Source organism: Marmota marmota, unplaced genomic scaffold (assembly GCF_001458135.2).
Source record: "Marmota marmota marmota unplaced genomic scaffold, marMar, whole genome shotgun sequence".
Classification (NCBI taxonomy): Eukaryota; Metazoa; Chordata; class Mammalia; order Rodentia; family Sciuridae; genus Marmota; species Marmota marmota.
In genome coordinates this window covers 7,680,244-7,704,356 of record NW_026000077.1, presented here as the reverse complement: position 1 = coordinate 7,704,356, position 24,113 = coordinate 7,680,244, and the positions used below count along the sequence as shown (strand labels likewise).

The window sequence follows — 24,113 nt, the reverse complement described above, 5'->3', positions numbered from 1 at the left end:
GGGAGGGGGGAGGGTGGAGGATGGGAAAGGCAGCGGAGCACAACAGACACTAGGATGGCAATTTGTAAATCAATGGATGTGTAACTGATGTGATTCTGCAATCTGTGTATGGGGTGAAGGTGGGAGTTCATAACCCACTTGAATCAAAGTGTGGAATATGATATGTCAAGAAATTTGTAATGTTTTGAACAACCCACAATAAAAAATTAAAAAAAAAATAAAAAGAGGAAAATTGGGGCTGTTAAGCATTAGGAAAATGATTACATTCTGGCAGAAAAATGGGAATAAGAGTCAAATGCTGCAACTGTAAAACAAATGACAAGGGAAATATAATTTTTTTTCAGCAGTTTATTTTTAATTCAGAAGTTTGAATGAGCTAAATTGTCCATATGAAAGCCATCATAACAGAGAAGCTGTAAACTACTGTCGCCCCAAAGAATTTTCTGTGATGATGTGAATATTCTATATCTGTAGTATCAAGAAAGTATTTAATAATCATGCATGGTTTTTGAAATGCAGCTACTACTATAGCTAAGGAACTGATTTTTAAATTTTATTTAATTAAAATAAGATCATTTTCTAAGGGCTTGCTGTACCCAAAAAGGTTAACAGGGTTTCAGCCCCCTAAAATACAGTCAATCAGAAAAAATCTATTTATGTCTAATAGAGAATGGATATATTTTTTGTCCTGAAGACTTGGCAAAGAAGTGATTATAATAGTTATATTTAAGAACAACAACAAATAAGTTTAAGTAGCTGCCATGAGAGCTAATTTAAAAGATTAAGGTTTTTAGTCTGAAAATATCAGCAGAGATGGTGAATCCTCTGTAAAATCATAGAGAATGTGTTTTGAATGAATAAACATTTTCATTGGTATTCAAGGGAGATTTTTATCCTAGAATCCCAATAGGATATATTAAAGGCAGCTCTAAAATGCACTTTAGAGGAAATATTTTGTGGAGCATATAAAATTAACAGTAAATTCCACCCTTATCCCAGATATGGTGGTCCTGAATTTCCAATGTAAATATTAGAGGCACTCAGACTCAAATAAAGAGTAAGTGACAGAATAACAGTAAACAGAAACAATAAATATACCCAGATGTTCCAGAGAATCAACCAACAATATTATTACATACAATATTCAAGAACTCAGAATAATAATTAAGGGGATACAGAAAAACATATATTATATCCTTAAAGCAGTATTCAAATAAAGACCATAATATTAATTAAAACATAGCAAATATGGTAAGATATAAAAGATGCAAGATATAAAGTCTAAAGTTGTCATTTCTGAGAGAGTATGCACATAAGGAAGTGAGAAGACATCCAGATGAGAAGACCACAGAAACCTTCTTAAAAGAGGTAATAATTGAATTAATTACTGAAAGATGTAGGAATTCAACCGACATATAGTAGTTTGCCAAATATTTTTTAATTCACCTCCATGTAACAGAATAATTTTCTTAAATATGTTATGGGCATATATATGCATAATTACAAACAGGGAAAACAGAAAACAAAGTAATGTATTTAAGCCTCTTTTCTTGGAAAAAGTAAGTCAAAAGAATGCCATAAAAAGTTTGAATTTATTCTTCAAAAAGCATCCATAAATTAGAAAAATATAACTTATATCCACCACAACAGTGACAACTTTTCAATGGATCTTAAGAAAAACTGCCTGTCAAAAATTTTAAAAATCCATTTGTAGAAGTACGCTGTGAAAAAAATGTGATCTTCATTTTGTAATGAAGAAATCACCACAGTATGTTTGTTATTATCCCTCTTATTTACAATTACGATGAAGATTGAAGCCTTGATCACTGAACTGCTTTCTGAAATAAATAATGTAAGCTTTTGAGAGTAAAATTTGGAGAAATATATAAATTTGAGAAATTTGAAGGGATATGTATACACATGTAAGAAAAAATATATAATCACAACATGAAGACATTTTGCAATTAAAATTGTATACTTCTTCATTCTTTTTAATAGTTACAAACTAAGTTATAATTTAGAATCAAAAATTTTATCACAATCTATACACCAAGTATCATTACTTATTATTTGAACATCCATTTTATTATGTTGTTAAATAACTTACTACACAACTTAAATTTGTTCATAGTAATAAAGTTACACCATCATATTCTTTGTGTGCTTGGTGCACATTTGTCTTATTTCCAATTTTCTTAGTTCACAAAAATACCTCTAGATGAACTCTGAAAATTTATTAATGACAAGTCCCAGCATTGAAATTCCTTGGTCAAAGGATGGGGAATATTAGTCATCAATGCTCAACTATATTCCTGAAAGACTGAACATTTTCCAACTAGCACCAGCAGGGTAGAAACTACCTCTTTGAAAAGCATGTTCAAACCAGATGTGTCACCTGTCAGCTCTTCCCTAAAAGAAATTTCAGATTCATTCGGTTGAGTAGGAGGAATGGACGGATCATAACAGATGCTTTGATTTGTAATGGTGAATGAAGTTCAAGATTAAGTTAGGCTGGTTCCAGAAATGGAAAAAGCATAACTCCTTTGCACTCCAGGAAAAATATAGTAGAGATTGGAGCTTCCCAGGCATATATTCAGTCATTATTATTTAGAAATGCAAAAAAGTCATTTGGATTTTGTTTGCTCAAACTATGCTTTGTTAAAACTGCAGATTACCTTTTCAATAAGTTGGTGTTACAACAGTATGTGTGAATGATTACTGAACAATTCAATACCTGATTACAAAGAAAGAAAAACAAAGCTGTAAAAAAAAAATAAAAATATTTGAAAAAAAGAAACTACACAACTAAATAATACAATCAACAATTTATAATGAATATAAATATATGGAGTATTTCATCCATCAATGAGTAAATATACTTTCTTAACAACAATAAAATTCAAAGAGATAAAACCACATTATAGTGTCAATCAGAAGTATTCACTTCAAACAGATCAAAGAACATTCATATCCTCTGTAATATAATCAAATTGATATACTTCTAGGAAGTTTGGTGCATGTCTTTAACACTTTAGTCTTGAACACTTTCTCCTCTGCAAATGGAACTTTCTGTAGTAAATCAGCTGTCAAAGATGCAGATTATAATTATGTCTTTATGATAACTTCCCACTGCTTAACATGACCTAGTCAGAAAATTGTTTTGAGTTATATAAAGAAGTCAAACCAACAATCATGAGGCTCTCTTACTAGACAGGGGGAAATGGGTCAATCAGGGTCAGTACCCACTTGTGATAAAAGGGTCTTAAAATGGAACTAGTAAAAAACAAGCTTCCTCTGAATCATTGAAGAGTTCGTGATTGGCACTATATCTACACTATCAGGGATTGTGCATTAAGAGCAGACACAACTCTATGCCACTGAGTACTGTTTGAACCATTATTTGTCCAAGAGCCATGAACCATGAGACATCATTATCCCAGTCTGTGACTGTCAACAACATCCAGTAGAAATGACAACCTGGTGAACAGCCCCTTTCCTGGGCTGGGAATAGGCAGTCAGCAGAAGTGCAGAAGAAGTAATCAATGGTACATTCATTCTTTGTTCATTTCACATTTTTTAAATGCCTATTGTAGAAAATGCTTGAAATGGTTCTAAGTAGGAGATTATGTATTTTAAAAGACTATCTATAAGTCATTAAAACTATCTTTAAAAAGTTGTACAACAATTTCTATTTAATAGTCAGAGAGCACTTAGAACATTACTGCCATTGAGCTAGGTACTTATTAAATATTCATTTGCTGACACTAGTTTTTCCTTTTTTCCCCACTTATTTCCTCTGGAATCTGGAGTATTTCTAGAAAGTGTTCCAAGTTACTTAACGAAGGTGTCAATCACTACAATGCACAAGAACTACACATTGAGAGGTCTTGTCACCACCATTACTAATGTCACCTTGAAGGGAATAGCCACAAACTGCCAGGACACAGTTTATAATTTTTATTGAGAACAAATGCCTGATAAAGTATCTGGAGAATGCCCAGAAATTGTTCTTCTAATTTTTCCTAATAAATTATAAGATCCACCAAACAGTAGACTCCTGAAATCATATAAAATAAAGTAGAAATCACGAAAGCTTGTATTCAACTTTTTCTGAGTCACTTGGTAATAAATACTATGACATAGTTCACCTTAACAAAGTTCAATCAGACAAATATGGAGAATCAAGGCAGACACACGATATTCACTTCTAAGTGCATATTATAAGAGAATTACCCTTGTGTACTCACTGAAATAAAATCTGCCTTATTCACTACATTCATTCACTAAATAAAACATCTTTCTCTTTTTAAAACTCTTAGGTCACTTAAAACTAGAATTCCAAAGGTAAACTTCACTATGTCCACAGGAGAAATTCACCCTGAGTTAACAGGTACATTCCATTCTTGTTCTCCTTTTCAAACTGGAATTAAATTTAGACCACTAAGTGATTTCATGTAGGCTACTAAATGGCCCACAGAGACAAATAACTGTCAATCATGATTGATGTGGCTTTGGCAGACTGGTTCTGGAGTGAAAGGTCTTAAATCCCACAACCACTGCCCTGAAATTTCCTGTACTCCCCTAAAATATAAATAAATGTCCACAAGAGGTGCTGTGGTGAATCTCCTTCAGCAAACTGAAATGTGAGGTTGTAATAAATAGCAAATAAAAATGGTACAGTGAAAATTCCTTTGTATGTATACATCAGGTAAAGTCCCTATTTACAAATTTCTTCAATTCAACTGCTATAAATGTAGATGTGGTGTCATATATGATACCATCTAGCAATGCAGGTGATGCAAATAACTGACACAGAACATAATTTCTCAGTGGAAAAGATCCTATCCTTGTGGATGCAATAGTTCATTATGATATAAAAACTTTCCACATCTTCCCGAGCTTTAGCTACCACATAAGGCAGACTCTGTAAAATACTGGAAAATTCTAAGAAATGAAGAAATTAAAAACTGCATATTCCCTCCTCTGGATATTAACTACAGAGTTGCAATTAATGTTTATACCTTCCTTTGCTTAGTCAAGTTTAAGAACTGATAAGATCCTACTCTAGAAATAATAGCAAGGAGAGTGACTACAGGTATGAGATAATTAAGCCATTTAAGTGTCTTCATTCACTGGATATTTGTAGTCCCCACACAGACTTTGTAATCATTTTAACATAAGCATAACTAGTAAAACATAGAAGATTTTCCAACTTGGAGAGAAAAAAATCTACTTTCATTTTTTAAAAGGGATGTCAATCAAGGTTATGCAAACAAGGATTCCAATTCCAGCTCTGCCTTTTTCTTGCCGAGTAACTTTGGGCACTTTGTAGCCTTTCTGATTCTGTTTTCTATATATAATTTAGAAATGGCAATAGGAACTGCTGATATGACTTTGAGAGGTTTAAATGAGATGTAGTATAACATTATGTACAGTATTTAGCATATAGGAAGTGATTAAAACCCTTAGTTATTATTTAGAATATATGCACAAGTTAGAAATTCATGCCCTAGATTATTTTTCTTCAACAAAAATGATATTTACCAACTTTCAGGGATACTGAGTCAATTCAAGTATGATTTACATTTCTCCATTGACAATTTCCACATTCTCAGGCAGTTATCTGATAATCTGATGACTTTTATGAAACTAGATTTAGATAATGATTCTCAGTGTTTTACATCTGTTTCTTTCTAAAAGAGTTAGCTGAGTTCTTTGGAGATATGGCACACAACCTCCAATAATATTTGGTCTGAGGTCATTGCAATACATTAATCTCAACAAAAATTTTTGTAAATCAACATTACCAGAGAATGTTTTAATTTACAGACATGTATCACAGCATTGGTTGATATTGATTGACCTTGTGCTCACGAGCAGTTAGGACCCTACAGGTACCTTGCTTTGGTTTTATGGCCTAGCGTTTGGACAATACTGACATATACATAGGACGGACATGATGTTACAGAAGCTCTGATGTTTGGGCTTATACATATATTCTTAGGGATGACTTTCACATTCTCTGTGCATCTTTGATTTTACATACAAGGACTTTTATAACCTCTCCAGGGGCCAGGGTGATTATATAGCTAGCTCTAAGCTTCATCTGCAGTATACATTGTATGTGCTCAGGCAACATGTTGGTTATGGCTCTTTTTAAACAATTTATACATTTTTCTACAAATTTGATATACTAATAATGAAATTAGTGTGTGTAGAGGGGTGACATTTGAGAAGGGCAGATTCCAGAGTTGGGCCAACACACTGCAGACTGCATTTATCAGCTGTTTACCAGGTATATTCCTACTAGCTCCTATTAGCATCCAAGTGGATGGCACAGATAGCCATTAATAGACACCCGGTCAATTGCACTCGCACGTTCATAATGATGGATTATGGTTTAAAAATATCTGCACTAAACCAAAATAGAATGTCCAGAACACATTTGTGTCTCTGAGAATGAACAGAAACCTAGATCTCCACTCAGGAGAGTTTCCCCATCTGCATAGGAATATCTTATATGTACTTGAAAATAGGGACATTTACCCCAGTGAAGTGGAGAAAGGTGTTGAGTCTCCTACTTGCTCTTGGAGTCTTCTTTCTTCATATTTAAAGCGACTTACAACTTTTCCTTGACTTATTGACATCAATTTTGCTTTAATTCAATTGTCTCTGGAAAGTTTCAAAATGAAATTTACATATAAATTATTCTCAGAACATATTATTTAAAATGCTGAAAATTGAAATGCTGAGATAGATCATGCAGCTTCAAAACAGAAGAAACAAAATAGCTTCTCCAGACTAAGGCACTTAGGAAGTTTAAATATCTGGTCAATGAGCTCTATAAATTTTGCAAATAGGGATAAACTGATTATGCATTTGATTTACTCAAAATATAAATAAGAACATGGGTAGATGTCTACCATTATTTTTAGTTCTCACTGATATTATGAACCGACTTCAACAGATACATCTGTATCAATATTGCCACCCACCACTACCAATCAAGCAGATAACAATAAAATTTTCTTTTCAGATTTTTGAAATAATTTTATAACAACAGTACTCATCAGCAAATCCATTGCTTTCAATGATAATATGATGAATTTTGTTGAGAGTCAAACTCTTGACAAGAAGCAGTCAGATTCTGCTAGAGGAGAAAATCTTTCTGATAGATTAACCTTTGTAAGAGGCTTTGTCATACCGTATGGATAGGAAATCGATTTTTTTCCCTTGTTGCGTCAATTCAAAATTTATTCCATCTTATAGACTGTATATGGATAATTTTTCTTGTCCTTCATGTGTAGAGTGATTTTTACCCTTTCTAGCATGACTAACAATCTAAATCAAATAGAAGGATCTATGTACATTAAGTAGGCTGGATTATACAACGTGGCAGAGATTTATCATATTTACAGAAGGAAGAGAAGCACAATTTTGAGAAGCACAGATACACAGTCAATAAGTTGAACTACATAATTGATAATGGTATGCTTTTAAATCTCTCATAATCTTTTAAGAACAGTGTTAAAAGGAATATAAACTCAATAACAAATTAAGGGATATTCAATTCTTATTTCAAATGGAATTCAGTACTTTATGACCACCTATGAAAACATTCCTTTAGGGCTGGAGTTGTGGCTCAGTGGTACAGCACTTGCTTTGCAAGTGTGAGGCACTGGGTTTGATCATAGCACCACATAAAAACAAATAAAGGCCTTGAGTCCATATACAACTAAAATTTTTTAAAAAACCCATGATAGCACTACTATACATGATAGACTCAAACAGAAAAGTAAAGCTATGGACGGGGAGTGGTTTCTACTGGATGAGGAAAAAGCCAGTTTTTTACTAAAGTATATTTAGAAATAATAGCTATCACTATGTAGCTATTGTTTAGTTGACAGCTGTGGCTTATTCAGTAAGACAAAACTGAATATCATTTAGGATCATAAACACAAACACTAATGCCCTCAATTTTCCCAAAGATTTATATAGAAAAACATAGGTATTGGAAATATATAAGTAGGTTTTGTGGGCATGAAAGTCCAAAGACCAAAATGATTTTTAAAGAATGCTAATAGTCTCTTACCTACTTCATAGTCAGCAAGTATTATTTATAGTATTGTCTGATTATCCCCAAGGTTCTGTAAAATATTTACATATAACAGGTACTTCTAGGGAACCATCACTAGAACTACAAGGACTCCCTAGATGACTTTCTCATCTATAATAACATCTCCACCTGCAAAACCATGCCTTCAATGTAGTCCACACCTGCAGGCCACAATCTACACACAACACAAAGCCTACTCAGAATCTGGACTTAAGTCATGTAATGCCTATTATTAGACTGAGGCAAAACTGGTGCTACCCTGGTTTGAAAGTATGCGTCCCTCCAAAATGCCTATGTTGGAACTTATGCCCCAATGTGACAGCATTGAGACGTGAGAGCTTTTGAGGTGATTAAGTCACAAAGGCAGAGCACTCGTGAATGGGATTAGTGACCTTAGAAAAGACCTAGAAGGAACTAGCTCAGCCCTTCAGGTTCTCCAGCCTGCCCTCCCTGTCAAAGCTGCTGTCTCGGAAGCAGAACCAGGTCCTTACCAGAAACCAAACCTGCCAGTACCTTGACTGGGACTTCCCAGACTCGAGAAATAAATTTCTGTTCTTTATAAATTACCTGATCTCTAGGATTGCTGTATGTATACACATGGATGTATAAACAATGTGACCCTGCAATCTGTACATGTGGAAAAATGAGAATTCATACCCTATTTGAATCAAATGTAGATATGTCAAGATCATTGTACTGTCTTGAGCAATAAATACATAAATAAATTAATTAATTAATTACCTGATCTCAGATATTTTGTTATAGCAGAGGAAATGGTCCAAGGCAGACACCTATTGTTACATTTTAAACCCAGTGCAGGTCAAATGAAATGTAGCATTTAAAGACCTTAACACATCGAAAATTCTTGTGATACTTTAATGAAAGCAGAATCCTAAGTCCTAAGTCGGAATGGTATAATGAAAGTAGTAGCCTGAGAATCATGATCTAAGGCAAAATGTGTAGCATTCTTGATTTCCTCCAAGTAGAATGGACTGCCCTTTTAATTGGATCAAATAATAAAGCAAACTTTGAAAATTTCTTTTTGTGTCAAAAAACAAATTATAGATAGCTTTCACAGTACTTGACATATGGTAATCATGCAATAAATGTTAATGATAAGCATATATCTCATACTGTGGTTCCTTTTAAGTTTTTTATATAAATAACATTTTATATTTACATAGGAATTTGAACCTCACAAAATGCTTCATTATTATTATCTCTTTGATTCTTATATAAACCTTGTGAAGTAGATGGGACTTATTATACTGGTTTTGGTTTACACAGAAAGCAACTAAGCTGAAAGTCTGGTGATACTGATCATACATCTACAGGGCAAAGTCCAAGATCAGTAACATTTAACTCAGCACTAAATGTAACTCCTATCTGTGGTTCATCTTAGTACAAAACAACTGAGTTAACTTGATCATTGTATTAATGTTACCTTATTCATGAATTAGGGGGTCTTATTTTCTTCTCAAGGTGTGTTAACTTGAACATCACATGGTATTCGAATTCCTGTGGGAATAACAATCTCTGAAAAATAGTGTTTGGAAGTACTGAAGGACCTTTCCATCTGACACCACTTTCCTCCATTGTTCCTCTGAATCACTTCCCTTTACAATGATAGCAACAAGAGTACATTAACCCTAATGTATTAGGTTAACAAGTTTTTATTTAAATTCATCAATGCATACTCTTAGAAATGTCAGTCATTAATCTAATCCCAGGTATCAACTGGTGAAATATATCCTAAATTTTCTTCCTTCAGAAAAGATTAGAAATGCATATAAGGCCTACCAAAGGGGAAAATCAACAGCACAGTTCAGTTAACTGTGAAATATACTGTCCTGGGGATCTAATAATTACTGAGCAAAATATAAACTCAAATAAGCTGCTTGCAATTGCCTACAACAATGACCAGAACCACAGCTGTGAGCTATCCTCTATGGATGCAGGGTGAGACCTTCTCTGTGCTAAACATCTGCCCTGCTGTTGGAGAAAAAATAAACCTCTGGCAGCTATAAAGTCACTCAGGCTTATCTCCCATGTCACAGAGCAACAAGGGGCAAATAAAAACTTTATGCAATTAAGGAGACTTGACAATCCATCCTTGATGGCAAATTAATATACTGCATAGTTTCATTTCTTCCTGATTTCAAGATGCTAACCATATGCCACTGTCTGAATTTTAGACTGAAAGCCTACTAGTATATCTTACCCAGCCACAATTTCTATGCATTGTTTCCTTGTAGAACTGCACACTTAGAGAATCCATAATTAGACTTTGGTATTTGATACTTCAACAATTAAACAGATTAAATAGCGTCCTGCATGGGACAATAATACCTGCATTTCACAAGATGATACGATTATTAATACAATTATGCACACCTGCAGTCAATAAGGAAAAATCAAAGCAAAACTGTGCGTTCAAATAATCATCATATATAAATGATGGATGAATGAGCTCCAGGGAGAGTCTCCTGGTCACTGTAGAATTTGCTGCTGTTTCTTACTTTAAGAAAAGGAGATGGGGCAGGGAAAGGCAGAATAGAAACACAATGAGCAATGGAAACTCCCCCATCATTAATTTACCAGGTGAGTGAAAAAGAAACCTAATTCTATAATATGTTCTAGATACTTTGTCAAAGTACAGGTAGCACTTTCTAGGTAAATACCAGCTAGGTGACAACCCTACTTGGATTGCGTAAGTATGTACAATTGAGGGTTACATTGAGCTCTGCTTTGTGACAGATTTCACATATAGAAACTTTTACTATTTTTGTTTCCTTGAGAAGAGAATAAAATATGCATCATCCTAAAAATTTAAAAAGCAGATTGGTTTAGGCTAAAAAAAATTTATCCAAAAATGATATTTCAACTAGGAAAATTCAACTAGACTATTTAAACGTAAAATTGCATAAATGTGGAATTTACAAAATCTTCTAAATAAGATGCATTTTAAATAAAATACAAAGTCCATTGTGACCCAATATAACATACTTATTTTTCTTAAATTTGAAAATTAGTTTTTATACTAATGATAATTGTGAAAACTAACCATTAAGTTCCATTTCCTAAAAAAAAAACATTATTTCACTTAAAATAACTAAGTATATTTATAGAATATCAAATATCTAATAACTAGTATTTCACAAAATATTTTAATTATTAGTATTATAAAAAAATAACAATTTGAATTATACACTTCATCTGGACAATGAAAAGTGAGGCCCATCATACTTAGAAACACACCAGAAGACCCAGAAAATGGTGTCATTCTAATGTCATGGTACATTTGTCAGTGCTACCATTAAAAAAGTAATTATGGAGTTGTACATCTCAATATGCTAGTAAATACAGAGAAGATTTAAAACACAGAAAAACAAACACTGTAGCTCAGTGGTACAGTGCTTGCCTAGTACATGTAAGGCCCTGGGTTTGATTCTCAGCACCGCATATAAATAAATAAAATAAATAAATAAAAGCTTAAAACACATTGTAATTACATGAGTAAAAAAATTAACATAAATAAAATATACAAAACAATTACATGGCTGCATTTTCTTAGTTTCAGAAAAGAATATATCACTGCAGTGTTTTGTACAAACACTAGTTTTTCCTATACTTACACACATAAAGCAACCTTCAATGACAATAAATATACATTATGTGAATGGCACTAGTGATAATGATTTATATACTACATTCAAAGTTAGTAACAGGAAACGCTAAAGTACTAAAAGAAATGATCTGAGCAAGTTTGACAGCCAGAATCGAAGATTGTTGTCTTATATCATCTTGTTATTCTGAATAATTGTAATATATGTGTGTGAGGTTGTATATTCTGAACTTAGTCCTATCAACAAAATTAATTATTTGACAGAACTCATTATTTTGAGATTCAAAATCCACAGGCAGGGATAGAAACATTTTTTATATGCAGACCTAGCTTCCAGGCCACATGTCAGAACACCCAGCATCACATTTAATTCCCATTAGTAGTCCAGTCATTATTTTAATATGATTATACAGTCTTGTAAAATGTCCTTTTTTATGAAAAGCAATCAATTTTCATTTAATAAATTTCAGATGTCAAGTATTTACAAGTGACTCTGAAGAACAAAGTTATTTCCTGAAAATGTTCATACTAACATACAAATTAGCATCAGACTGAAGGCAGGGACAAAACGAAATCAAATATAAAGACTGGATTTTAAATGCCACTACTAATACCAGATTAATTTTGAATATTCCTATTTGTACTGGAGTATTTATCACAAAAAGAACATTCCTAGTTTAACATCTACAGAATAAAGTTTTAAATAGCAATCCTTAAAATAGTTCATTTGAAAATATATATAGAAATGTAATAAGCATGCATAAATATTTTTTCATCATATTTGATTACATATTGATTGTAGATGTTATAAGTTATTCACCCTTGATTATCAGTAAAGTTTGCTAGATGTCATGAAGTAAAAGACCAAAAAAAATAAAAGATTCTAGAATAAACACTGCCACTAGAAAAGACACTGAAAAGCAGCCATTTGCAACATTTTGAAAATCTGCTTTCATATTTCCGTTTTATAAGTAGTTTTAAGTATTACATACATGACGATAAATTTATACTTGTCTCTTGTAGTCCTGAATTTGGTACAAAAGAAACTACTTTAAAATCACATCAAATCTCAAATCGAGAAAAGTAGTTTTGTTTTGTTTTTTTTTTCCTTTTGATAAGTGAGCATGTGTTTTGCAATCTCTCAATTCACAGGAGTACAAAGTTAGACCCTGAACATGACTTGTGGCTGTCTTTGCCTTCCTTCAGAGCTCCCAAATCACAATGAAGAAGTACATTGTAACACAGTACTGAGATTCAATAGTTGAACACTTGCAAAATATGAGCGCTTAACTAGTTAAAATGTAATCATATTCGTCAATATAATTTAAGATTAAAAATAATTCTCATATCTTACTACTTATTTTCAATATCGCCCATCATTTTGTTTCTTTAATACTTGGTATATTTCTCTTAAAATAACAATTTGGAAAAGGACAGTTTCATTGAGATAAGAACAAGAACAAAAATTATTGAGCTCTATGGAAACTTTGATGATTAAACAGACAGCAGTTCAAGCACCTCTTGCTTTCTTAGCTAAAGGTACTATTGATGGGCACATCAGGTACTAGGAAGGTCAAAGTGCATTGTGCTAACAGACATGGGAGTTGTATTTAAGGTAGTGTGTTAAGAAGCACTGAAGAGATCCAATAGTAACTGCAATGAGGTTTTTTTAGTCAAAGGAAGTAATTAACAGAATTATAAATAATGGTTGTTATTCAATTCAACCCCAGAAAATGATACTGAATATGAAAAGATGGACTTGATATTATCCAATAAAGTAATGTTGGGCAAGTGTCAACGTCAGACTAAAAAGGAGTTGATTGTGTATATCTCTAAGTTAAATATTACTGCATAATTGTTGAGTGACTTCCACAAGTGTTTTATTTGTAAGAAAGTTTTTTTTTTTCTTTAAAAGTGGGAAGACACAAATTGCTATTTGCTTACAGTATTTCAAACTTTCACAAATAGTGAGGATGGGGGTTAAGAACATAATGTTGGATCAAATGTTCAAATGTTCTAATAAAGACAAAAAATGTAAAGAAATCTACAAGTGCTGCAAGACTACTTATTTCTCAGTTCAGAAATTGATTTTATGACATCAATGACAGATCATTGTTAAAAAAAATTTAAGACTAACTCTGATAATAGGAATTTTTATAAGATACTGAAATTGATCTTTTCCTTCACTTAATAAAATTGATTCACTTTCCACCTTCCCTTCTGCTTTCTATCTCCCTTTTCTCCTTCCTTCAAATACATTAACAGATTAAATATATTAACAGAATTTCCCATGAAATATATTAACAGATTGTCCATTCTCATTGACTTTCTCTTCTCATTTGACAGCCCCCAGCCTTCAGTGCCAAAAGGAAGCACTAAAATAACAAAATGCTTGGCTCCAGAAATTACTCTAGGCAAGAACTTCTGTCTTCTGTCCATTCTTTTCCAGTTCATCTCCCATTGACCATGAGCAGTCTATCCTCCTTTCCTTTGGCACCTTGGAGAGTTCACTGGCTTTGAGTCAGCTTCTACCCAGGTGGGAGCTATAAAATTGCCCCAGTAAGCAGAGAGGACTGTGTAAAGGCAAATTCAAAAACTTTTTCATGGTGAGGAAGAGATTAAAGGTTTAGAACCCTCATAAATTAATAGATTCTTCTAATCACAATTCGTAAATAGGATTCTTCCTTTATATTCATATTTATCTTTCCAGAGCTCAGATCTTCAACAATTATTATAATAGTATAATTATTATTAATTTCCTCCTCAATTCACTTAAATACATATACACACATACAATAAAGGACTCTAATAACTCTATCAATGCAATTTTCACAGAAAGTATACCTGATTGCATTATTGTCATTAAAATCATTCCATATCACTCTTTGTTTTTAGAAAAATTCTATTTGGGGGGTTGGTGTTTCATGACTTGGATCCTTTTCACTAATTTGACCTGCTTCTTTGCACTTTAAAACAAAAATGCTAATTCTAGTGTTGCAAACCACTTTGGGTTCTCTAGATGGTCAAGCTTGAGTATTTCTGTGCACCTTCAGCCCCTTACTCCTTAATATGGCATTTCCAATGCCTTATAATTCCTGCCTTATACCATGTCATTGCCTGACTGATTCCTACCTAGCTTTCTAAAGTGAGTCTATCAATGGGATGTTCTGATAACTGGTACTTACAATTCCCTCAGTTGCTCTTTCTAGGTGATTCTATGGCACTCTGTTAATTCCCATCTAACAGATATAGAACGTGCACAAATTCTTTTTCTGCTTGTCACTTTATGCAGCTATACCACACACCACCTGAGGGTCTTATATCTTGTATATTTGAATTCCAAGCACTTTATCACAGTAAGTGCACAATAAATGTTTGCCAATTGCATGCCATAAACTTCAGATACTAAAATATTAAAAATTTCATATATGAAATTTCAAACTTAAATTTGAAAATATAAATATTGGTGTTGGGACAAAGTTTCCCTTTTAGAGTCTTTCTATTTTACTAACTGTATTCTAAACTAGATATCAGAGCTCTTGGAACATCAGACAACAACAAGAGCCAGGGACACTTAACACAGCAACTTTTCTCTACCTACTGGATTTCCAGAATACATCTCTCTCTCTGTATTCTTTAGATCAAAGAAAGCTTCCAAATACATAGCAATTCTGGATGTTGAGAAACTTAAAAAAAGGAATGTCCAAAAGAATATCATTTCAACAAAACACAGAAGTCAAAGGGGAGAGAAAAGTACGAACAGTCAGTAGTAGCTAGTGATATCTAATATTATGATGATAAGATGGAGACAAAATATTCTTTATGCTCATTTATGATATGAAAATACTACAGTTTATATAGCTTAAGAATGAGAGATTAAATAGAATATCAAGCATAATGTATTAGAAGAAGCAAAGTTAAAATTGTGACTACACAAGGTATTTGTGACTAAATTATTAAATACATCTTATTCAGCTTTACACGGTTTCCTTTATTTTGGTAATTTAGCTTAATATCAGTATTTCCCTTCAAATTACTGAAAATAACTTAAAAACACTTTGGAAGATATTAAACAGTTAAAAGCATATACTACTTATAGTTCTTACTAATTCCACACTTAAATGTATGACTTGTAAAGTTGTTAGTACATATTATTTTAGAAACAAAAAGTTGTCACCCACATCTTTCTCTAGCTGGGCCCAGTTTTACCTTAGAAATTGTATTATTTTAGGAAGTCAACTGAGTGATCCTCCCAATTATGCAACAGTGTGACGAAAAATCACCCTTCTGTGAATGGGGACAGAGATACTTGACCTTCAGTGTTTTGACTGAAGCTTCCCTGACCACTAGTCCCTTTCTGTGTAGAAATGATTGTAGAAAAAGGACAAGGAGCCTACTGGGAAGAAAAGGAACAGAGTTCAGGAGTCGACATCCAGAGCCCGCAGAGACTCTAAATTCCAGAGCTACTTCCAGCAAAAGGGCCCAGAAGCATTTGAACATGGTAACTTGTGTGCAGCATATTTTGAGCTCATCAACTTACATTTGTGTATTCTTTAGAATGAAAAAAACCTCCAAACTAATAGAATTCTGGAAGTTGTGAGGGTCCAAAACAGTTGATATTCGACTTATTGGCAAAAAGGAGAGAACTCATGCCATTAATTGGACAAGTACAATATTCAACTGTATTCGTACCACCAAACTTGTGAAGCAGTTCATACAGCTTATGCTGAAGGGGAAAAATAGCATTTGTAACACTCATTTCCAGACATGAAATATTTTTACTAAAAAGACATCTGTTTCTGTATAACAAAGTTATAAATCATCTGGGGAAATATTATTTCCTGTAACTCTACCTTGTATGGATGCTAAAGCATCAATCATTTTTCTTCTACAAATGCTATTTTTGTTACAATATTAATAAATATAAACCTGTTTCCTCTGTTGACCTCTCAGTCATGTTAAAACAACTGCTGCCTCAGTAATGCTTTTCTCAGACAGCACATACATCCTAGCCAACATAGATTAATTTTATCTGCTTTCCTGTTTCTCTTTAACACAGTACAATAAATTAATCCAATATGAAGTAAACTTTAACATATCCAAATTTTCGTACATGTAACAGATTCGGTATTTGTAAACTTGTTTTTGAGGGAAAAGGTAGCTTAAATTTTAGGTTTTTCAGTCCACTTAATCTGTATTAATTACTACATTCTTGCTTTGAAGCTTAAAAGCAGCCATAGGCAATATGTACATGAATTATCATGGTTATTCTAACAAAAGTTTATTTATAAAAACACTCATAACAGGTCAGATTTGAACTGTGGGCCCATGGCTTTTTTTATTCCTGTCATGTATTAAAAGAAATAATACATAAAAGAACTGTAGTAAAGCAAACCATGAGTAATAGAAGTAAATACAAAGAATTTCTAGGACATAAAGTATATTTACCTCAGATTTGTTATTATTATCTCATAATTAAGTGGCCTACAAATGGTTGAATAATGGAAATACTCTACTAGCATGCAGGTAATTCTAACCTAGTTCAGTGAAAACCATATTGCCTCTCAAAAATTCTTTGTTGGGGCTGGGGATGTGGCTCAAGCGGCAGCACACTTGCCTGGCATGCGTGGGGCGCTGGGTTCGATCCTCAGCACCACATAAAAATAAAATAAAGATGTTGTGTCCACCGAAAACTAAAAAATTAATATTAAAAAAATTTCCCCCCCCTCTCAAAAAAAAAAAAATCTTTGTCAAAGCTCTAAACAATTTTAGAGCTTTGGCTATTGTTGAATTTTAATAGTATACTTGCAATTTTCAGATTATCATGTTTTTACTAGTGATCCTTAAATTGAGGAGGAAAAAAAACTGTATTGAATGTGGGTGTTAATTGAGACACCTTCATTACACAGTCAAGAGTGTGGTCATGAAGTTTTGATGTCCTCTGCACTCACTTCATGCAGAGTTCATATCCACAGACCCTGTGATACTACCTATCCCTGCATTAAAACTACAGATTACATGAGCAATTCCTCACTGGGCATACAGTGTCAATAATGTAAGATGATTACATTCTAGACATCTGCTGCACAAATTTGTTCTTCTTAATGACACTGTCTTCTATACCTAAATGTTTGTTAGGGGATACATCTTATGTTAAGTGTTCTTACCACAATAAAATAAAACTTTAAAAACACAATAGATTAAATATAGGCACAGACATTATATTATTATAAACAGGAAGAAACAGAATTTGAGTTACCTCACTTCTGTCATTCAATATAACAACATGATTTTTGTATACTTTCTGCAATTTATTGTGAAATAAGATTTTTATGTATCTTTCAAATTGATTTTTCTTTTTAAAATGTTCTGTTTGTTATTCATGTTCGAGAGAACCTGCCTACTAGTGTTCTGCTAGAGCACTTGTCATTCCAGTTCACCCTGACATGTCTCACCTCCCTGCCTTTGCTTAGGTTCTTCCCCTGCCAGGAATCCTTCCACTTGATGAGATCTTTCTCCTCTGAAAACCACATTCAGAATTATTCTCACTCTCTTTGGATACCCCATAATATTTTCTCTTTCAAATATTTTGTTTTAGTTGTAGTTGGACACAATACCTTTATTTTATTTTTATGTCGTGCTGAGGATTGAACCCAGCGAACACTCTACTGCTGAGCCACAACGCCAGCCCATTCTACAACATTTTAAATGTATCCGCATTATTCTGCAGTGATAATTTACTAGATTATAGACTAAGGTTTTACATATTTATTTTACTTTGAAGAACTCTTAAGATGATTAAGACCTTGCCTCCTTGCACTGGATTTCCTACCGCCTAGTCTTATCTCTCACAGACGAGAAATATCAGTAAATATTTGTTAAATGAATGAGTTTATTGAAAGGTCTATCTGTCTTGATTTCTAAGGTGTTATCTATTGTAATACTGTCTTTCAAGTCGACAAAGGTTTTTCAGAAAAGAAAAACTACATTAAACATTTACCAATTTAAAAATGCACCTTAATTTAAGGAATATGAAAATGGAAAAGTATTTACATATCTGAATTGATGTAATACAATGATGTCTAGAAAAGAGACTAAATATATTAAAATAAAGCATGTTCACAAAACAAATTAATGGAAAACAAAATATTCCAAAATAAAACTGCATCTTCTGTTTTAGAAAATAGCACTGCATGGAAAATGCTGCTTTTGTTCAGAAAAAGCTTTTAGTTCTAACCCAGTATGTTTTCTCTCTAAGCAGTTTTTTGCAAAAATACAACTGCTTCCATCTCTCCCTTCTTTCTTGATAATTACTTCACTCCCAAGTAATTATCTCATCTTTTCATCAATTATTACATTTCCCACCTTTGAGTTAATGATGCCTTTGCTTGGTTGCCTATAGGTAGAATTAAGGTTAAGGATAAAGGCACATTATTTAAGTGAATTGCAATCATTTATGTTATTATTAAATGGAGAGCAAAAGACTGTTAAGGTGAAGTTGGAATTTCTGGATTACTACCATCCTGTGAGAGTTATTAATCAGCTACATCACAATGGCCTGATGGACCATAAGAACTCAGAGGCCTTCAATTATGTCACAAGGTCTACACTGCTGCAACAACTAACACTCTATGTCTCAGAGGGTGAAGGAGGAAAGTATGTACCTAGTCTTGTGTTTGAAAATTTATGTCTAATCTGCACAGGAAAAAAGTAATTTAAGATCTACTGTTTTTAGAGTATTAGCTTCATACCATAGCCATGTAAATTAGGAAAAAAGTAAAATTACATTTAATGATAACAAACTAGAAATTGAAATAATTTTATATTTATTTTAAATGCTAAATGTTCACACATACTTAATTTCATTTTGATTAAATTCTAATTCTCCAATTTTTAGATCTTGAAAATATGTTCAAAGTATACTATAAGGAATCACAAAATCATTATCTTTAACATTAAGATGTTCATTTAGACACAACATAGAATAATATAGCTCATATTAATTATCCTCCAATTCTAGGCACAAAATCAATATGCTATTTTCACTGTGTGGCTAATAAGGGCAACAATTAATCAACAGTGAATCAGTTACCTATAAGAGTGTCACCAGTCTTATAACAGTACACAAACTATTACATTTATACTATAGCACAATAAATTATTTTTTTAGTTTGTAATTCTTTCAAGGATGAGTATATTAGCGGAGATCATTTTATACCTATAAGAACAAGATTAGATACATAGTTCCCTATAGCAATTTAAAAACAAAACCCAAAACAGTGAATCACTATTTTTAATAAAATGTGCTCCAAGATACACAGTTCCTTATTGTGTGTGTCTGTTTTCTGTGGGTCTTGCTTCATGACCATTTTGTGCAGCTTGTGTGTGTCCAGTTATAGACAGAGATTTTTAAGGTTGCTAAATGTTGAATGGAATTTCAGTGGCTGCTTGACTGCAGAAGAGCATAGATAAAGGGTTTGATTATTTAACAGCTAAAAGAACACAAAGATATTATTTAAGCATAAATCAGCACAAAAATATCAAAAATGAAATTGATGATGTTCAATATTCAATATAACTATACAAGCAAAGACCGTTTAATACAGACTCATATGATTAAAATGAAATTAATCTTGTTACACAGGTCACTTTTTTCAATAGAAATACCTATCATGAAATTCCATACTTAACATCATTTGAAAAATTAAAACAAGGGAAAAAAACTGTTATTTGCTTTGTTCTCAATAATGTGATTCTATCACAAAGATTATTATTTTAAACTTTTTCTGTTTTGCTTAAGTATTAATGTAAAGCATAAGCTTATTAATTGAAGAAAAATTCACTATGGAATAACAATTTATTGACATAAATTTGCATATAACAATGCAAAATGATATTAGGATCACATGGTCATGCAAAAGTGCCTTTTTGGGGGGGGGGGACGGGGAGGGAGGGGGTGTACAACGGAGTTAACTCAGGGGCACTCGACCAGTGAACCACATCCCTAGCCCTATTTTGTATTTTACTAGAGACAAGATCTGAGTTGCTTAGCGCCTCGCTAAATTGCTGAGGCTGGCTTTGAATTAGAGATCCTCTTGCCTCCACCTCCAGAGCCACTGGGATTACAGAAGGGCGCCCCCAAGCTTGGCCAAAAGTTCCTTTCTTAATTTTCAGGAATTTTTCTCCTTTTAAAAAATAATTTATCATAACTACACTGAGTTTTATCTCGTCCAGTTTGAATGCCAACCATCAAGAGTACAAATAGTAAGGAATGCTGACAAGGAAAAATGTGGGGAAAAAGAAAGAAAGAAAGAAAGAAATGCTGACAAGGATGCAGGAAAAAGGGAACAGGGATCCTCAGTGGAATCCTAAATTGATCAACCACTATGGAAATCAATATTAAGGTTCTTCAATGGTGTAGTCATATTACCACCATATGCCCCAGCTACACCACTCCACAGTATTTATCCAGAAGAACTCTTAGTTAGCACATATAGAGCAAAATAATCATGTTTATAAACATGCAGAACATGCACAATTCATGTTTATAGTAAAACAATCAATGATAGCCAAGTCATACAAGCAGCCTATGTGTCTGTTACCAGATGAAAAGACAAAAGAAAATGTGATACCTATAGACACAACAGAGTTTTACTGAGCCCTGGGAGGGTGGATTATGTCATTAGTAGGAAAATGAATGAAACTAGAGAACATGGTGTAATGTCAAATAAGCCAGACTCAAAGAGTGAGAGTCATCTGTTTCCATTCTATGTGGAAGGTAGAGAGAAAAGGGGGGGGGGACGCAATATCTCATAAAGACAGAAGAGAGAACAGTAGTGTAAAGGATGGGATCCAGGGGCGAGAGGATGGGAGAGAAAGCGGAAGTACTGGGTAATGAAATTGACCAAATTGTGTTATGTGTGATTATAAATATATCCTAATGAAGAGGAGGAAGGGTCCGCAGAGGAGGCAGCGCTCCGGGGAGCGGGGGTCTACCTGCGAGCAGAAGTCCGCGCCCCGGAAGCCCAGCTGGATGCACGTGGGACGCTGGAGCTTGATCTCGCTGCTGCAGCCGTCCGTCTCGCACACCCGCGCCTCCACCGCCGCTGTGCTGCCCGCCTGCCCGCCTGCTGCCTGAGGAGGAGCGGCTCACGGGGAAGAGGTGGGAGGGAAGGGGGACCCGCAGAGCCAAGGGGAGGAGACGGCAATGTTTTCTACAAAGGAGTTCAGTCCCCTGCGGGTCCAGAAGCGAAAGGGGGAAAAGCGGAATCCCGGAGGCAACCACGCTGTGTGCCAGGCGCTTGTCTGGGAGCGCAGCTGGCGCCCCGCCTCCGCCTTCCCCTGCCTTAGGGACCCAGCGCATGTGGGGGCAGCTGGGGAGTCCAGCCTCGCTTTGCGCTGGTTGGGCGCAGTTCACTGTCTGCACTCAGCTCTCGCCAGCTCTGGGCGGTGAAGGCCAGTCAGGGTCAGCGAGGAGAAGGGGGTATGGGGTGCCAACTCTGTGCCTTGGAAGACACATGCCCAGACGTCCTTATTGAACAAGGCTCTAGAGCTCTGCAGGTTCCCACGTCCTGCACGTCAGGCAGATGGAAAGGGCGCTCCGCTCTTCTGCTTTGGTTCCACTGGCCGCTCCGTGCAAAGTAATTTCCTTTTCTATTTCTCACTTATGATGTTTCTTCTGAGGCGTAAGGACCACCGCTTGTCACAGAAAGGAGAATCAGAGCTGTCATGGGGCAGCGAGCTGGGGTTTGCATCTGTCTTCACTTCCCTTCTCTCTCTCAACTTTTGCACACACCACCACCACTGCTGGTTTATCTCTTGCAATAGAAAACATACCTTATACATATTTACATATATGTAGCCAGGGATATAGTAAGTTCTAAATAAATAATAAAAGAATGAAAGGTAAATTAAGTATTAAGAGAGTTCTTTTTTCAAGTGACAAGATTTTTTGGCTAGCAGATTAGCAGTGGAAGAGAAATTAACCAAATCAGGGTAAACTGAGTAATTATACAAAAAAGACAAAATTGAAGTGCCAATCATATAGTCAGAAAACTTTCTACTGAAAGTTTGCAATTTTATTAAATAGATATTAAATAGACATGTAAGTCATGTCCAAAGTATTGTATCTCAGTGTACTGTCAAGATTACAAAATTCACTTCTTTTATACGGGAGAAAAACAGTGTTTTTATATGTCATGTCAAACATGATGAGACTTCCCTGCATGTACTCAACGATATATACTTAGCTTAGAAAAACAAAGAACACAAAATCAGATATTTTTATGTTTCATGGATTATCTTTTTCACTTTTTAGAAAAAGAAGGAATATTACATGATTACACAGGCCTCTCCCTAACCTCTTAAAGATTGAGTTGGGATGGGTGTCATAGGCATCACTTTCCTGGTCTTTTGCAAAGCTGACAAGATGGTACCCCTATTTTGCATGAATTGGGCACAAATAGAACTTGCCTTCTTGGGTTTTCTATCTCTGTCCTTGATCTTCTTTGCCAAAATTTGGGTATGTAGAAATATTTGTGCATATTGCAATCTATGACAGTTTTATCATCTGTATAGTTTGTATTCAATTAGAGACCTTTCCTATGGAAATGTTACTAATTTTTATTAAAAGTAATCTTTTAATTGTTCATGTAAAACATGAAAAAAAAATCAGTGAATCTGATAGTGTGAACTTGGGGGACTAGATACTCAGAGCTATGACCAAGCAGAGGGATTCATGCAAAAAAGTATGTGTTTTCCTCTCCTGGGCTCAGTTCTGTTTCACACTCTCTTGCGCTCCAGATGATCAGTGATGTCTCTCCAGCAAGTGCCTGTGCCTCCTGGGCATGCCAGTCTTGGCATCTGGCCCCAGCTCACAAGCACTGCTGGGCAGTATTAGTGGGAATTGTTTTGTGTTGTTGGAAGGCTTCTTGGATACTCAGCAAGCATCAGCCTTTTAATTTTGGAGCCTTATTGTCATTCAGATGTGTACCTCTGCAGGTGTACAAAGTATCAGATTTTACTGTCAGTGGGTTGTACTTGGGAGACATGTCTTAAATTGTATGTTTTTTGGAGAAGTTTGTATACTTTCTTGAAGACAGGATAGCTTTTTCTTTAATATCCTTTTAAAATCTATTCATTTCATTTAGTGGGAGTGTTAACTTGTCACCAAACAGGAATCTACTTAAAAGGAAATTTAAAACTCTTTGGCTTATATGTGCAGGCTGGGTGTGGTGGTGCATGTCTGTAATCCCAGCAGTGCAAGAGGCTGAAGCAGGAGGATGGGGAGTTCCAGCCAGCCTCAGCAAGGGCGAGGTACTAAGCAACTCAGTGAGACCCTGTCTCTAAATAAAATACAAAATAGGGCTGAAG

General features: G+C 34.4%; 1 long non-coding RNA gene across 1 annotated transcript in view; it reads right to left on the bottom strand.

Moving 5' to 3' along the window:
• The window catches only part of LOC125620183, a 55,039-nt gene extending 32,952 nt beyond the window's left edge, over positions 1–22,087 (bottom strand). Inside the window, exon 1 of the long non-coding RNA XR_007351784.1 lies at positions 21,738–22,087. This is a non-coding gene — a long non-coding RNA (uncharacterized LOC125620183). The remainder of the gene's footprint in view (positions 1–21,737) is intronic.
• Positions 22,088–24,113: the final 2,026 nt, after the last annotated feature.